This window comes from Camelus ferus, chromosome 1, assembly GCF_009834535.1.
Source record: "Camelus ferus isolate YT-003-E chromosome 1, BCGSAC_Cfer_1.0, whole genome shotgun sequence".
In the NCBI taxonomy this organism is placed as follows: Eukaryota; Metazoa; Chordata; class Mammalia; order Artiodactyla; family Camelidae; genus Camelus; species Camelus ferus.
Genome location: NC_045696.1, coordinates 76,525,228 through 76,537,335, shown reverse-complemented (window position 1 = coordinate 76,537,335; position 12,108 = coordinate 76,525,228). Strand labels below are relative to the sequence as shown.

The 12,108-nt window shown below is 45.7% G+C and overlaps 1 protein-coding gene across 7 annotated transcripts in view; it reads right to left on the bottom strand.

The window, feature by feature from the left end:
* Positions 1-2,742, bottom strand: part of TBL1XR1 (TBL1X receptor 1) — a 155,674-nt gene extending 152,932 nt beyond the window's left edge. For 4 of the 7 annotated variants that reach the window (XM_032484031.1, XM_032484016.1, XM_032484032.1 and 1 more), the window contains exon 1: positions 2,438-2,742. The gene's annotated coding sequence lies outside the window, so the exon portion shown is untranslated. Of the gene's footprint in view, positions 1-1,634; positions 1,660-2,437 lie in introns of those variants that run through there. The other 3 variants (XM_032484042.1, XM_006179453.3, XM_032484040.1) reach the window with 3 other exon arrangements.
* Positions 2,743-12,108: the final 9,366 nt, after the last annotated feature.

Here is a 12,108-nt window from a genome sequence, read left to right as displayed (position 1 = left end):
AAAGGTTCCCAGGACACAGGAAGTAGTTATTTCTTTTTCTTTTGATAGGCATGTATCATGGTAATCATGGTAAATCTTAATTAGATGTTGAGAACACAGGCAACAAAAAGATTCCTGGACACATGTAAAAAGTTATTAAAATATTTCACACTTCTTTGAAGCAACCTATGCAAAAATACAACCTTCACAAGGAGCCACTCCATTTACCACAGGTGTCTCCCATAATAACCAAATCTGGTGTATGTTGGGAGAAAAACATAAACTGGTGGTGAGCTTTGCAATAATTTTTACACCATTAAAAGTCCCTTAATTAAGTTCCTTAACAGTTAAAAAATAAACTTTTTCCATGTACATATTGTTTTCATTCTTACAGTCTAATATTTAGCCCTCTAGGTCTGATTCTAACTATCCAATGGAAAAAAAAAAGGAGTTATTTATGGATTTAATGGTTGTGATTACATGTATCACACGGTGCATGACAGCACAACTAGGGGGAAAAAATCATATTCCAAAGAAGCAGGAAAACCTTGATTTAAGAGCAAAAAGGAACAACGAATTACAAGCACTCTCAGGCATACTTTCTTCCTGCTGCCCCTCCTCCACAGGTAAACGCTGACTATTTCTAGAACGCGCTCAATGATAATTTCCGAAGCTGGCTTGCCATGAACTCCCATGATACTAACCAACATACACGCTGTTTTCATGGAGACAAAGCTGCCCTATTTCCCTAGACTTTAAACTTACTAAAATGATGAGAACATACAGTCCCACGAAGTCAAGATTGCTAAAATACACCAATGCAGCATGGATCTTATTTAACAAAAATGAAAATAAACCACACTGAGAAAACCAAAAAGTCACTCACTGTATCTTCAACGTGTAATCAGGATTTTTCTTACAATAACTTTTAAGTAAGTAGATAAAAATACCACCAGGCCCTTATATTATCCAATCTGATACAGGAGTCTTCAGGGGGAAGAGGGGGGAGGGAAACGATTACTTAATTATATGGGGGAGGGGGAAATCAAACCATTCAGACTAAAAATAACCCATCATTCCACCCATCATATTTTATTAACAAGCTTGTTTAGATCAGCATTAGGGTCTTGTTTGGAAAACAAGAAAGCCAAGAGTCAACTTCCTTCAGTCAACTGTAAACCACATAGGTGCTGAAACTCTTCACCTTGGTGCCCGCACAGTCCACGGTTTTAAGCAAAACTCCAGACACCGAGAAAAATCTAGTTTTCAACTAGGTTCCAATACTTTTGTCATTTGTAGTCACCAAATTATTTTCTAGAATGTTATTAGATAACCTAACAACGGGAGCAGCTCTTAAGAGCCATTACATTTTACATGAAATACACCATTTCCACAACCTAAATTTATTCTCGGTTGCCACTGCAAAGTGATGCCTGTTTCAGCAAATTAGGAACTTCCAAAAATACTGAACACGTTACCACATGCATGGCTTCCCTCGAGCTGCCATTTCAGATTAATATTTCACTTAAATAAAAGCCTGCTTCTGTTCAAAAAATGACATCGGTTGCAAAGAGGAAGTTACCGAGAAACCACCCTCACAACGTGGCCTTTACACTGTCAGAAAATAATGTGACTCTGAGCCACCCAAAACTTACCAGGAAGCTGGCAATAACTTTGCCAATTCTACACTTCTGAACCCAACTTCAAAGAAGCTCTATCAAATACCTCCTCAAGACGATAAAAAGCACTAAGTTACAAATAAACACGTCCCGGAGTGCGGCCCCGCGGCCGCGCGCCCCTCCCCCTCCCGGGACGCGCGGCCCCAACAGCCGCCCGCAGCCCCCGCACGCCGGCCGGGGTCGCCGCGCCAGGGCCGGGGCCGCGCCGGGGGAGGGGAGCGGATTTCCATCGCTGCCTAAGGTTTAACAAAATAACGTGCACCCAAAAAATCCCTCTCCTCTGCTAAAAATAGGCTATAAAGGAGTCGGCCTCATGATGGCTCCTTGATTCAGTTTGCTGCAAATTCTTTCCTGAAAGCCTCCCCCTACATACATACATACACACACACACACACACACACACACACACACACACACAAAAAGGGGTGTAAATGCACGAAGGGTGGAAGAGGGGGAGAAGGCCGAGGTGCACAATTCGGGAACAACAACATAATAAGGGTGAGGATCCCCCGGGACCGGGAAAGGGTAGGGGGTGGGCAGGCACGTGAGCATTTCAAAGAAGCCAGGGAGAGCAAAAAGGGGGGATGGGGCACCCTAAATGCCTTCCCTTCCTTCCCCTCCCCCACCAAGCCCCTGGCTCCCTGAAGGGCCAAGTTGAAAAATGCATGTTCCACGGCGCCCATCCCCCCGCGGCCCGGCGTCCCCCGGCCTTCTCCGCCCGCGCCCCCCGCCACGGCCCGCGGCCGCCCCCACCTCGGGGTCCGGCCCCCGGCGCTTACCTGGGAACGGTGGCCTCCGACGCCGCTCCCCCCTCCCGGGAATGGAGGCACAAGGAAATTCCCCTCCTCGCCGCCGCCACCGCCTCCAACCACCCCCAAAATAACCCCTCCGGGGGGTGAGAGGCAATTATAACCCCGGCGAGCGGAGGGCGCGGGGGATGGGCGCCGGGCGGGCGGGGGCGGGGAGCGCGGCGCGGGTCCCCAGGTGGCGAGCGGAGGTGCTCCCGCCGCGGGGGGAGGGGCGGGGGCGCACGCGGCCGGCGGCGGGGGGAGGCGGCGCGCGGGGGAAGGGCGCGAGCGGGGAGAGGAATTGAGGCAGAAGGTAAAAGCTGTTACTAAGGGAAAGAGCCAAGCGGTTCGGAGCAGCCAACGGCTCAGACACTCAACACTGGGGAGAGAGGAATGGGGACCAGCCAGGCACAAATGAGCTCGCTAGGCCCGCGGCGGCGGCGGCGGCGGCGGCGGCGGCGGCGGCGGCGGCGGCGGCCGCGCAGCAAAACAAACCCGAGCGGCCTGCGCCGGGGGGGGGCGGGCGCGCGGGGGAGGGGCCGGCGGGGGAGGGGCGCCGCGGACGCGGGGAGGCGGCGGCGGCGCGGCGGGGGGGCCTCCGCCGGCCCTGCTCCTCTCCCTCCCGCCCGCCAAGGCGATGCTGGGGGCTGGGCGGGTGCGGCGCAGGCTTTTAAAAAGAAAGAAAGGCCCGCAGGCGCTCCGAGGCGCCGCTGGGGCCCCGGCCGCCCCGCCCCCGCCGCCCCCACCGCCCCCACCGCCGCGCGCGGCCGGGTGCGGGGCGGCCTGGGTGTTGGCCGCGCGGCCCGAGGCCCGGTGGGGGCGGGGAGCTCGCGCCGCCGCTGGTGGGGCAACGCCGGTTAACTTTCCTGGGGAGGCCAGTGGGGCTCCCGCGGGTTCGGGGTCAGCCTGGCCCTGCGGGCACCCCGGCTGCGCGGCGCGGCCGGCGGGCCATACGCACGCGGTGAGCGTGTGCGGGGAGCGCGGCGCAGGCATCATATGGACATTTGTTTGGGAAAGATCCGCACGCACCTTCGTGTGCATAAATACATATGTTTTTCGGAATCGTACCTGGAAAGGTGCTTTATCTGTAATAAGCGATTTTCAAAATGTAATCCAGAGCACAGGATCTGTAGAGAAAACACACGCACACAAGAAAGGGGTTTTGATACTAAACACAAAGCTGTAATTGAAGTGTTTATGCCCAAATGTACTGTGGATTAAACATATGGTGGTATTTATCGTCTGGTGGGTCTGTTTGAAAGGTTTGGTCGATCAGTTAGCATTTCACAAAAATAAAATAATGTAACTAAATGTTTACTAAACATATACCTCTACGGCAGCATCGACAGTAGAAGTTTATCCACTTCGTGTACTTTTCGCATGTGTATAGCACATCAAGGTGGTTTAATAGCATACAACTTAGATGAGTGATAATGTGACATGATGGAGAAAGACAGTGCAACGGGTTGTTTTTAAAAAGCGAGGCACCTCCCAATTTTTCAAACAAATGTGTTTATTTTTATAAGGCCCTCAAAAAGCAGGGCTTGGGGGTCTTCTGAGACCTTTATATAAGCCTGGGGTATAGAAAGCAGCTTACCATTTTAAGATTTGGCCTAAAGGAAACCTTTTTGTTGTTATTTTCAATTATTGCAATCTTCAAAGTAAAATTTTTTGCAGCCTTTTTAGGTGAAGATTTCTGTTTCGGTGCTTTCATCAAAATATTTGGAAATCGATGTAGTCACTATTTTAAAGCAGTAGTCTTTTCCTTTCAATTAATATCATAGACCTTTTCACACACACACACACACACACACACACACACACACACACACACACAAAAGTTCATCTGAAGTAACTTTTACACATCTGGGTTGCTTAATAAGCTCATAAACTCAGTGATGAGACATGCTTTTTTTGGCCAAGGTCAAAGGCTCCTGCCCCTGAGGAGCCCTTGCAGGAGGAGAGTGGAGGGAGGAGCAGCCAGAGGCCTTTCCAGACCTTTGGGGGGTGGGGGGGCAGGAAAACCATCAGAGGAAAGGGAGTGAGATTGGAAACTCCCTCCCAACCACCAGAAAGAGAGTTCAAAGCATCTCCGTGGTTTGTCCTTAGAGCTACTTTCATATACGAAAGAGGGAATGTTAGATTAAACAATGTCACCCGATGGGAATTTAGATAACTGCAGGTTTCCAAAACACTGCTGCATGTACAGGGAACAGCACAAAGAGAGCTAGTTTTGCATTTCAGTAAGATCCTAAGCTCAGGCTTATTTACTACAGAACTAGCCCCTTTGCAAAGACTCCAGAAGTGATGAGAATATAGTATATTCCCTTTTCTTTCCAAATATTTTTAAGCATTGATTAATTACTTACATTTGTTACTAATCATAGTCCTGTCTTCAATTAGCAAACTGTAACAGCACAACTAGGGTTCATTATCTGAGCTACCCAATGAAACAAGACTATTGGCCTGGCTTGTTTTTGAAGTTTCATTGTGCACCAAGCATGGGTTCTCTCCAAGCAGCAACTGCTGTAAAAACAAACCACTCACTCATCCAGTAAGTGAGGACTTCCCAACTACACTGATTCTTAATAGGGTTATCTCCAAACCTGGGACTCCAGACTAATCTTCCCTCAAAATGACCTCATTCTCTCCCTTCAGAAAGGAGGGCCCACTCTCCCTCAGGTTCACGGGGTCCAGGGCTTCCAGCCCCAAAATTCTTATACTAAGCTACCATACACTAAGCTGTCTACACTAAGCTGCCTCCTTTCCTAACAAACTCCTTCGTTGTTATTATCACAATGACAAAAATAACCCATGCATTGGTTTACATTCTTGTAGTTTACAAGGTATTTTTGTGCATAAATGACTTCATTTGAATTTCATGATAAAAGTCACCAAAGGTGGACACCTGTGCCAAAACTTGTCCCACTTCATGCCCCATGCTCACTGGAGACAAACTTTAAGTACCCTTTGGACAAAAAAAGCACTAATTGTGCAAAAGCCTTGATCCTCCCAGCAAAGGGGTTTTAAATGAGGCCATATTTTGTTCATTTGATTTTTATATTCTAGAATCTATCTGATATAATACCACAGCTTCTACATGAAATGCTCAAATAAGCCACTGTACAAAAGTCACATGTATTGTTACCCTACCCTCTACTCATCCCAGCACATCTAGAGACCTCACCAAAATGCAAGCCATAATTAGGCACAAGAGTGAGGTAAGGACAAAAGTAACTGTTGTTACTAATTTTCAGTGCTTTGTCCTAATCTAAAAGCTGTCCTTAAGCTTTGAATATAAATGTTAATATGTTTCTAGAAAGGAGAAATTACACTGTTACTAAGAAATTTTAAAGCAAAGAGGCACATTATTAAGAGAGTTCTCTTGAACTTCCTAGCTAATTACTCAACAAAGAGAAACCTCATACCAGTAACTGTTACCAGAAGTTGCATGTGTATTATAAAATGGCTAAACAAATCTTGACTTGTTTTATTTCAGTAATATTGCATCCAGGGGTGTGGTATGGCAAGATAGCCCACACCTTTGCAACTTTCATCACTCAGGAAACAGAACCGTTTAAAATTAAGGTGGTTTAATCCCAGGCCTACATGATCTCATTACTATATTTTTAAAGCCACCATGATGTTTACAGTTGTTTACATTAGCTGACCTATATAATTAAAATATTCAAAACCAACTTAATAGCATGAAAAATATATTTGATACCAAAAATATTACCCTGGCACTATAACTCTTTTTTGTATTCTTACTCACCCAGGAACTTAGTGGCTTTATGTCTGCAGCATTTACCCCTAGGCGTCTTGCTGGTACCCTGTAATACATTTCTGTTTCATTTTGACTCAGTTTGTGCAATTCTTTGTCTGTGGTTCTTCCAGCTATCAGCTATTGCCAGCCGCACTGATGCATGTCTCAGCCACACATTTCAAGATCTCGGCACACAAGCTCCTTTTCTCCATCTGTGCTTAGCATGCGACTTGTGACCTTTCCTCATCAGTGTGAACCTTGTGACAGTTTTCCATGACTCTGTGACCCGATTTCATTACAACAATGAACTTTACTTGGGAGTCTTCATTTAAATTACAAAAGCAACACACAATCATCTTACAAGTATTTATGCTTCTCAGATAATGGAAATAGCAGGTCGTATCCTGCCTTTGTGATTAGTCAGAAAAGAAAACCAACCCCACACAGAGCTTTTGCTGTACCACTTATACTGACCAGCCATGTGCTTCCTCAGGGCAGTGCTTAAGGCCCTGTATTATGTTGATGGTTTTGCTATTCATTCATTCCACAAACATTTATTGAATGCTTAGTGTGCTGGGCATCTTTCAAGAAGCTGTTTACAGTAAACCGAACACAACCCCTACTTTCATGGAATTTACATTCCAGCCCCACCAGGTGGGGGATGGGAGGGCCAGACACACTTACAAAAAATATGTCTGTATTAAGTTATAGTTTGACTTCTGTAACAAAGGCAATTTTTTAAAAAATGGCTTAAACAAGATAAAAGTGTATTCTCTTATGTGGTCATTCAAATATAAGCATTCTAGAACTGATACGGTGTCAAGGACCCAGATTGTTCTACTACCTCAACACATATCTTCCATCTGGTGTTTCAAGATGGCTTTTCTAGCTCCTGCCATCACATTAAAATTCCAACCATTGGTTCAGAAAGGAGAAGAAATAGAAGAGTTACGTATTCTCCTTCAGGACTTGTCCTGGCGGTTGTACTTATCACTTCCACTTGGACTCCAGCGGCCGGAACTTGGGCATATGAGTGTATATAAACTGCTAGCAAGTCAGGCAAATGACAGGTACCAAGCTTAAGTAAAATAAGGTGGGGAGAGGGCTGGGGGTGTATGTTATTTTAAGGGCATTTAGAGGAGGCTGCTCAGTTAAGGTGACTTGTGAGCAGAAAGTGAAAGGAAGTTGGGGGTGAGTGTGCAAATATCAGAAGAAGGAGCATTCCAGGCTGAAGCGAATATCAAGTACAAAGGAACAGAGGCAAAAGCAAGTGTGGGGAATTCTAGGAATAAAAGTGATTCTGGTTGACTGGCTCGAGGTCAGTGAAGGAGTGGAAGGAGAGGGAGCCACGAGCCAGATGTGAAAGCCTTTATCTTCTTAGGAGATGGGAAGCCATTAGAAGATTTTGATGGAGAAGTGACCGACTTCTGTTTTACTGTGCAGAGTATCAAGCGTCAGAGTGCAACAGTGGAAAGGGACAACTAGTTAGGGGCTAGTGCAGAAATCCCAGGGAGAGGATGGCAGCATGGGGCATGGTGGTAGGAGCTGGCTGGAAGAAGCTCAGCTCTGTGTACATGAGAAATGGGGAGATCAGGAAATATATTTGTGGCGTGTGACAGAAACAGAAGAGTCAAAGATGACTCTTTAGATTTTAGACCAAACAAGTGGAGGGATGAAATGGCCATTTACTGAGAAGGGAAAAGCTGGGAGAGGAGAAAGTTTGTGAGAGGAAAAAATCAAGAGTTTTGTTTTAGAGTTTGATGTGACTAACAGACAGTCTTGGGAAGCTGTCAAATAGGCAGCCAGATATACAAATCTTGTGTTCAGTGGAGGTACTGGAGCTGGAAATATAATGTTGGGACTCGTCAGTTAGGTAAGGATATTTGAAATCATAGGTCAAGGTACAATTGTCTAGAGAGTGAGTGTAGGTAAAGAAGAGTTCTCTGTTACCTTCAACTGTCTCCTGCCCCCAAATTTCTCCCCTGCTCTTGATGGACTCAGAAGCCTAAACATTGTATCCCAGGTGGACATTAGGTGACATTCTATTTGTACAAGGACATTGATGGAAACAACAGATCATACTAATGGCTGCCATTTATTGAAGCTTGCTGCTTGTTACCAAGAACTTTTATCTTTGCTGTCCCTAATTTTCTCAAAGACTTGAAGAGGTAGTAAATAAGATTGCTATCTCAGTTTGACTTCTGAGGAAACTAAAGGAATGAGACTAAATAGTTTGTCTAAGTTCATGTGGCAAATGGCAAAACAAGGATTTGCACTCAAGGCTGTCTGAGTGCCATGTCAGCTTTTCCACTGAGTGAAGCTAAGCAGATCAAGGCAAGAAAGTGCAAGTGTTTGCTGCCAAGTCCTTCCATGAATGGGGAGAGAGAGAAATGCAAAGTAGAAAAAAGAAGAAACTGCTTCAGGGGAGGAACCGTGTCTTAATCACACTTGTATGACCCACATTTTCTAGATCAGAATCTCAAAAAAATGTTTAGTGAATGCAGTGGTTATAATCAATCAACTGGATTCCCTCCCTTGCACCTTTGATACTATTAGTGCATCTACTGATTCCACAAGGAAGACCTTTGTCCCACACACTCCCTACCTCTCACCACCACCTCCCCTGCCCCCACATGGCAATTAGGGTGTGGAGTGTTCTTGAAGACAAGTTTTGTGGGCAAATAAGACAATATACAGTAATTCAGTTTCATTTATTATGAATTTGAAAACCTAGTTTTCCTTTAAGCTTTCAATTTCAAGTCCCATGTCTAAGTCTCTCTTTTGAGGGGACTGTTTACAACTTGGTTAATTAAATTCCTTTGAATTATTAAACTGCATTTACACATTTAATGTATTCAATCTTCTTTTTAAAATACTTCATTGCTCAACAAACAAAAGAATCACAAGTAAAGTAATGCTCATAAATATGATAAACTAAGTATAAAATACAGGTGATTCTTAAGGTTTTTGAGTATTACAAAAACACTGACAGGTTTAATAAAATTCTCATATCTTATCACTTGAAATCACAAATCTAAATCATATAGAGCTACAGAGCTCATATAGATGGCTTAAATTGTCATCACAAGGATGACCTGCTAGGCATTCTAAAATGTTTAACATTTACAAATGTTTAAAATACCATATGCAGATATGCACAAATCATTTCTAAGCATAGAATAAAAATGATAAATAGTATTATGAGTTTACTTTAGTAAACTTAAAAAGTTTAGGTAAGTAAGCTTTAAGTAACTGTTGAGATACTTATCTCTAAGCTTTACTGAGGCCAAAAGAAACATGCTTTAAATAAATAATTCTACTGGCCCAGGTTAGTTAGTTGGAATGAGTGGCTAATTGTCCTGAGATGTTCTGGCTGGGGATGCAGACATTAGGGCAGTATTTTTCACAGCTAATAAAATTTGCTGAACCCCCCTTCATGCCAGCTGGTGGGAACCCCAAGTGCTTGTATTCAAATGGGTGGTCTTGCCACAGTCCTTGTCCATAGATGCTTTCTGCACCTACTTTTTCCAAGTGATTTGTATTTGTACCCCTACTGCTACATTGCTGACAAACATAGCTGGATTCAACCAATATGTACACTCCTTCATTTTATTCTGAATTGTTTTCATTTTTTTCTTCTCTGATGGGACTACTATTCTTACAGAAATTAACTGTGCATGTTCTCATGTCTGTGGCTGGCTCTGCAGTTCTGACCAAACATACACACACACACACACACACACCTTTATTATAGCCACTGGATAGTGAGCAGACTTCACTTTGTGAGAAGAGTACCCCAAATGACCTTATGTCAAGATTTCTCAAACTTTTCCACTCATCATGGGCACAGAGCCTGGGCTTTGGGGAGTAAAGGGTTCAACATTAAAGAAGTTTGGGAAATCTCACATGTTAAATCCATCATCTAGAGATTTGCAATGTTCTTTAGCAAATTAAAGACAGAAATCTTGCAGTATGAATATCTTATAAGCCCATTGAACCCCTTTTTAAAAGATATACCTTTCAAAATCTTGAAAGATAGTATTCTGTGGAGCACATTTGGTAAACTGTTCAGTTTGGCAGAATGTTTCTATTTTAATTTTTGATCTTTTATTTTTTACTTTTTGGAGATCAAAGCTTAGATATACAACTAAATGGGCTTCCTAATATTTCTCTTCCCCTAAACTTATCCCACCTAGTCGCAGACAGAACTGAACAGTCACAGCCCTTTGCCACCAGGGAAACTGCTCACCCAGGGGCAAAGGGTGAGAAAAACTGTGTGTCCTGTGGCAAGTCCCCTCCAAAAAGAGAGGGGAAGTCACTGAGCGCCTTGTGCTCACTCACTTCCTTCCTACAATCTTGAAAATCACTTGTCCTTTGCAAAGACTCGGAGGACTCGTCCTGGGGCGCAGGCAGTCAGTCCCTCCCTCTTCTTCTACAGCCTCCTGATGTTGTGGTCTTCCTTGCACAATACTTAAGGAAGACTGTGCATGCCAGTACCCAGATTATTTCTGAATCAAAATAAAACTAACTTGATTTCATACGTATTTAGTGATGGGTGTAATGGCCACACGGCTGGTTTAGAAGTCAGTGGTACTGGCTTCTGGGAGCAGCTCTACCCAAGTTGCCTGTGATGTTAGACAAGGCATCAGCCGGCTCAGAAACTCAGCTTCCTTGTTAGTAAAACAGGAACCACGTTAACAACATTGCTCCGGAGTGGCCATTCAGAGTATTTATCAACCAGTTCTGCAGCGCCCCATCAGCCACACCAGACCATCCTACTAACTGGCAGCCTCACAGTTCATCTCCGTCCTTCAGTCAACATCTCTCGGTGCCTAGCAGATGCCAGCTATTTCACAGGGCTGTCCGTGCATCTAATTACTGTTTGTGAAAGCAGATCACAGCCTCCATACAAAAGCAAGGTATTTTCAGTCATTATGGGAAACCTTTAACACATTTCAACTGTTTCACCTACCTTCGGGGCACGGCCTAGGGCGGGGGAGCAGGTCACTGTGAGCGGTAGCCAGAGGAAGTGGAGACCTGGGCCAAGACCAGCCCCTGACACAGCTTAGCCTCGGAACATCCAATAGCAGTGACAGCAAGCATTTTATTAAGTACTTACCATGTGTTAGGCCTTGTTCAAAACAATTCTATGCAGATTAACCCATTTAATCCTCGCCACAGCCGGCTGAATGAGGAACTATTATTATCCCCCACCTCCCCCGTCTACAGATGAGGAAACCGAATCGCAGGCTGACTACGCGACTTGCCTGAGGTTCGCCAGCTAGCGAATGGCAGAGCTGGATTTTCATCCAGGCGGATGAGTTCACGGCAGACGACCGACCCGAGCCTGGCGGGGGCTGGGCGCTGGCGGGGCAGGGTGGGGGCGAGGGCTGCTGAAGGGCTGCAGCCAGAGAGCATCATGGGTCTGAAGCCGAGCCCGGAGGGGCTGGGAAGGCTCTCTTAGGGCTGCAGGTGTCATCATCCATGGAAGTCTCAAGGAGCAGGCCTCTCCACTGCTCCTGCAGAGGCTGCATGAGCCGAGCCCCTCGGTCTCCAGAAGCGCCTGCTGCAGGAACCCTTGCCCGCAGGCATTGAGACCTGCCCCTCCCAGCCCCCCAACCCGAGGCGGGGGCAGCTCCAGGCCATAGCACACGGTAGAAGCCTGGTAGAAGTCAGGGGAAGGGAGTAGGCGGGAAGGACGGGAAGAAGCGGAACAGCGGTCCTCACTCCGAGGGCGAAAGGCAGCCGGGCACGTGGGGTTGCCTTTGGGTAGGAAGGTAGCTCTAGTGAGTAAATCCACCTGAAGCTGAGGGCCAGGCTGGACTTCTTCCTGCTAAGAAGTCAGAGAGCAGGTACAGAGAAGCGAGAGCAGAGAAAGCGACATGAGGGGCTCAGA